Source organism: Dreissena polymorpha, chromosome 4 (genome assembly GCF_020536995.1).
Source record: "Dreissena polymorpha isolate Duluth1 chromosome 4, UMN_Dpol_1.0, whole genome shotgun sequence".
Taxonomy (NCBI): domain Eukaryota; kingdom Metazoa; phylum Mollusca; class Bivalvia; order Myida; family Dreissenidae; genus Dreissena; species Dreissena polymorpha.
In genome coordinates, this window is record NC_068358.1 from 34,834,810 (window position 1) to 34,840,809 (window position 6,000).

Genomic DNA, 6,000 nt, shown 5'->3' on the forward strand with positions numbered 1-6,000 from the left:
ATTAAACGAATTAATTTTCTTTTGCAACAGAACCGACTAAACTAATTTCAATAAATGCATTTGAATAGTTAAACAGTTAATAGTTAAATAATTAATTAAAGTGTCAATGGTGTTTATTAATGTATCGGAACTGTCAATGACACGAATTGTTTCGCTGTCGACATACTTTAAAATCACGCCATTAACTCGTTATCTGTTAATAAATAGAGAATCGTCATATGTTTTCCAAAGTGCAAAGACACATTGGACGTTAAACCTATATATATCAATGACGTCTGAAAGCGAAACTCGTTCACATCGGAAACAGTTTACAATCATCGGAAATCGTGCAGAGATAATGGTGAGATATTTGCTTTTATAATTCTGTTCTGTTGTTTTCTATTATTGTGAACGAATATTTATATTGTCGAATCGATGAACAGGGCAGGGCTACATTAAATGTTCATATTAAATGATTGTTGTAATAAAATGCAATACACAAGATGGGACGGATTGCCTGAAAAAACTTTTCGGAAGAAGTTAAAAAACATTATTAGATTAGGCAAGAGTTTCAAAGTTTCCCACCAACATCTGATTTAATTAAATGAAACGCCAGTAAAAAAACAAATATATTATGAACTTTTGTAATTATTTACAAAAAGGGTAGACATACCAGTTGAATTTACATTTTTACAGACAATTTCAAACACGTCCCTGCTGGAGAAGTTGCACATTATACCTTGCTTTTTTGAGCAACGTTTGTCATGAAAGTATTTCGCAGCCTTTGACACACATTATAGTATTGAATTAAAGTAATTTTGTGTAGTATAATGCTATACATGTTATATAAAAGGCGTAATTGTGTTCCAACTAGCATAAAATAATGCATTTAAAAGGTTCAAATATAAAGTCATTTTTCAGGTCAAGTCAATATATTTCGTAAACAAAATATTTTTAGAAACCAACGTTGAAACTGATGTATTATAATAAAATTTTCATCTTTCGTATCAATTTCATTTCAATCAGAATTCCAATAAATAATTATATAAAACAGAGAAACAACTTCTTTGTTTTTTAAAATATCTATTCACTCAACGTTTCGGTCAATTTAGACCTTCATCAGGAGTAAACATTTTGTTATAAAATAACAATCACATGACGTCAATTGCAACAACGTCAAAGTGTTACATACTATTTGACGTTAAAATTAACATATAACTTAAATAATATATAACATCATTATAAAAAGCATATAGTTCATATATGTATATGTTATCTTATTAACTAGATTATTAAAGTAGGATCAGTTATGATACAAAATTACTGGAAAAATGCAGTTTGAATGCGAAAATGTTAAATAAACCAGTAAAAACTACCTTAAAAACTAGAAAATTAGAAGAGAACTTTAGAATTCAAACCTAGGGGAGCTATAGTACCTAGGTAATGCATCCAAGAACATTCTTTTAATAGGCGTTTCCAGTTATTTTGTATTTTTTCAATAGGAACAAATGAAAAATCATCAATGCTATGTCCAGCAGAATTAAAATGTTCTGAGACATTTGTTAAACAGTCGGGAAAATGTTTAATGTCAAATTTATGGCTATTCATTCTTTGACTACATTTTTGATAAGTTTGAACAACATATTGTTTTAGACATTTTTTACATGTTATCAAGTAAATAACACTATATGATGCACAATTTAAATTATTCTTAATAGTAAATTGTTTACCCAATGTAGAGCTGGTAAAACCCTTTGTTTCTGTAATATAATTACAATGTGTGCATCGTTTTCTGTTGCACTTCATAACTGAATGGATTTTTCTTTTTTATTATTATTAAGATTTGTATGTACTATGATATCCTGTAAGTTTCTGGGTCTTTTGAACGCTACTAATGGCTTATGACTGTATACTTGTTTCACACTCTCATTAAGAGATAACTTAAGCAGAGTCCAGTAATTGTTAAGAATTTTCCCAATGTTGGGCAGTGAAGGGTTGTAAGTACATACAAATGGGATAATTTTCATATAAACTTTTTAACACTAACTTCTAGTGCATCTTCCATAGATAGCATTGACGCTTTTTTAGCGCTTTGTCTATTACCTCTTTTGGGTAATTACGTGCAAGAAAAAATCATTGAGATGAGTCAGTTCTTTTGTATAGGTATCATTATTAGAAGTGATCCTTCTATAACGTTTAGCCTGTAAAAATGGAATATTAGCTTTACAAGACATAGGATGGCATGAAGAATATTCAATATATTGATGACAATAAGTATTCTTTTCATGAACTGATGTTTGAATGCAACCATTTTCATCCTTAGAAATATCAACATCTAAAAAAACAGCACTTTCCTTAGAAAAATTGTATGTAAATTTAATTGTTTGATGAAAACTATTAATTTCTCTGATGAAATTTATAAGCTCTTATTCGGAATAGTTCCAAATCATAAAAAAATGTTATCAAGAAATCTAAGCCTTAAACAGGCTTAAACTGGCAATTTTTTAAGAAATTTTCTTCAAATTGACCCATAAATAAAGATGCATAACTTGGTGCCATTTTTGTACCAATGACAGTGCCTAAGTTTTGCAAATAATCAACATCATTAAATTGAAAATGATTTTTGGTTAAAACTAGATTTATAAGTTCTGATACCGAAGTGATAAAAGATTAAGATTTATGATTTTTTTCGTAAAAATAGTTACATGCTTTTATACCATCATCATGAGGGATATTACTGTAAAGTGAGGATTCATCTAATGTAACTAAGTACGAATCGGTTGTTAAGTCTTGCAAAGAATGTAATTTCTTAATAAAATCAGAAGTGTCTTTAACATAAGATGGTAAACATTCCATGTAAGGCTTTAAAATTTTGTCAATATGGAATGAAATATTTTCAGTTAAATTATTACAGCCTGATATAATTGGTCTACCTGGAAAGCTTACTGTAATGGTAGTTTAGTATCATGCACTTAATGAACTTTAGGCAATAAATAATCGAGTGATGTACGGCTCTCTTTTGATGGGTAAAGATTTTTAACATCAATTTCTTGGCAATCAATAGTTTTTACGACATATTCTATATCTTTTCGAAACTGTTCATGTGGATTGTCACTAAGTACCTCGTAGTATGTGCTGTTGTTGAGTTGTCGTTGGGCCTCAGCAATGTAATATTCCCTGTTCATTATTACAATTTTGGATTCTTTGTCAGATTTTTTAATCACAATATTGTCATCTTGGCTTAAAGATTTCAAAGCTACTTGTTCTTCTTGTGAAATATTTGACTTAATGTTCCACTTGCACTTGGAAGTTAAAATTTCATGTGTTATGGCTTCTATGTAAAAGTCTAATACTGTATCTCGCCTAGAAGGTGGAATAAATGTGGAGCTTCTTTTTGTTTGGTATTTGCTGTCTTGGTCTTCGGATATTTGTTCATCTTCTATAGTGGTGTCTTCACAGCTTCCGAAATATTCCTTTAGTCTTTATTTTCGAGTAAATGCAAACACATCTTGTTTAAGCTGAACTGTATCCTTAGTTTTAGGTGTGGGGCAGAACTTCAAACCTTTCCCCAATAGTCTATATTCTGTATTGTTGATAACTTTGTTGGAAAGATTTAAAACTGTGTTCTTACCCCTTTCCACTTCTTTTTTAATTTTCTTTTGTTTACGCCATTGGTGTCGTCTGTTCCTGTTAGTGCTTGCAAGGTTTTGATCAGCTGGTTGATGGCCTGGTTTAATATCGGTGGTTGTTGATTCAAGGTGTTTGTCTGGTGTACTTTTTGCCCATCTTCACGGCCTCGGCATAGCTTATCTCTTGGCGGCCTTGTTGTTGATCACTTTGCAAATTTGTTTTGGCATCGGTAGTTTCAGGTTTGTTTAAGTGTTTTGAAGTACTCTTTTTTTTTAATTCTGTGTTTGATTTACTTTATTGATTTTTTTTATTTTGTTTTGCACATTTTAAAGGTGGAGAATGTTTTGTACTTCTTTCTTTTTGTAGATCTAAATCATTTTTATGTGCTTCAGTCTTTTTGTTTCTCGCATCAGTAAGTTTTTTCAATTTTTTGTTTTGTTTGTCAATTATTTGGTTTTTCTTATTATCTGTCTTTTCAAAAATGCTAGCATTGATAATGTTAATCTCACCTTCATCTTTTATTTTCTCTTTTAACAATAATTCAAGATGTTGCATGGAGCCCTTGGATTCTTGTAATTGCACGTAATGTTCATCACGCACTAACCTTGCAATCTCCATCGAACTTTTGTACAGGATTCTATCAACTGATTCTTGCAGTCTGCAGTTCTCACCAACCTGAACTTGAAGTTTTAGCATTAGACCATATGGCACAACGTTTTCATCAATACAGTTTTCAAGAAACTGTATATGTGTTGATTTTCTCATTTGGAAATCTGCCATTTTCTCAATTTTGGAATCAGAATTCTGTAACTCTTCCGAACTTCCTACTTTGATTTTTTATTGAAAGCAAATCTTCTCATACACGACATTCTATCAGATCTATCAAATGTGCAAATTTTGAGTGGCGACAAAATACCAGTTATCCAATAAAAAGTTTGAGTAAATCAAATATACGAAACCTTCTGTGACTATAGCGGACAGTGTATCTCCTGGCAAGACTTCGCGTGGATGCGAGGCTGGTCTGGAGCTACGCTAACCGCATATTGCATTTTAGAATTTCACATTACGTGGGTAATTATAAGAAGGTAGGCGTACAGTTTTACTTTTATGAAAATGTTTAACGTTGGCATTGTTGCGTTCGTTCATGAATGATCATTTCAATAGTTGAAACTATGCTTCCTCTAACATTCAGTTAACCGAAATGTGTATGTGTAATCATTAAATACATTCATGGAACTGCTGCGAGGTGTTCAAAAAATATTGAAGTTAGTCTCAGCTTAATGTCTCCTATTGTACTATTGAAAGTTATCTCCTATCACGGTTTCTAGTACTGCTTGTTATTCATGAATTTGATGATGACTTAGACGTACTATATTAATAAAGCTTACATTGTTGCTTTCGTTTCGTTTGTGGTAAACCACTGATGTGTGTGCGCTTGAACAAACTAGAAACTAAAAACTAAACATCAGTACACCCTGCGCAGACCATATTTCGATGTACTTTTGTAAGACACATCGAGTTATTTCCCACTGAATGACAATCGCGGACAAAAATAATCCAACCCTTCTAAGGGAGCCTTTTAATTGTTGTTTTTCTTTCCACCATGTTGAATGTACTATTTTTTAATAACTGATGTTAAATGCATCTCGATTTGAAATAAATATGTATACATTTATGTGCGTTTCAAAAGCAAATGCAGCATAAGAAGTCATTCACATTAAATCGATGTCTGAAAACGGTTAATAACTACTTTGCAATTGGAATGATCTCGGACTAAAGCCATATGATTTTTGTAGATAAAATAATAGTCGGTAGTTTTGAATATTGAACTCTAAAATGGTAGTTTCTTGTCGATGAAATCATAAAGCATCCAGTAAAGGATGAGTTCTTACCCTTAAAACAAGTAACAATTACAGGCCTCGTCAATCGCACACAATGTGCCATCTTTATTTGTACTTTGGAAATCGTATCAAATGACTTAAAAAATGAGTAAGAGCCACGTAAACTTAACACATAACAAAATAACCGTTTGTCCATGTGAGGAATAAAATGTCGAAAAGAAAAGTTTGCATTAAACTTGACTACATTAAACCTCACACATCCGTTCCATTGATACTAATATTTCTTCTTAAATAATTAATATAAGCGCTACTGATCCAGCTTGGCTTCATGCAAACAACGAGAAGAAATTAGTCGTCGTTAACATGCATACAAGAGAGCTAAATCTACTTATTTAGATGTATATTTCCGAAATTCCAAGTAATTATGGATAACGAATGATACAGCTTTTGGTAATGGGTTAAAATTCATACGTACCATTAAATGATGAAAGTTTCTATTAAAACAATACAGTTGAGCGAGAAACTAATGTTTGTGATTAAAATAAAAATC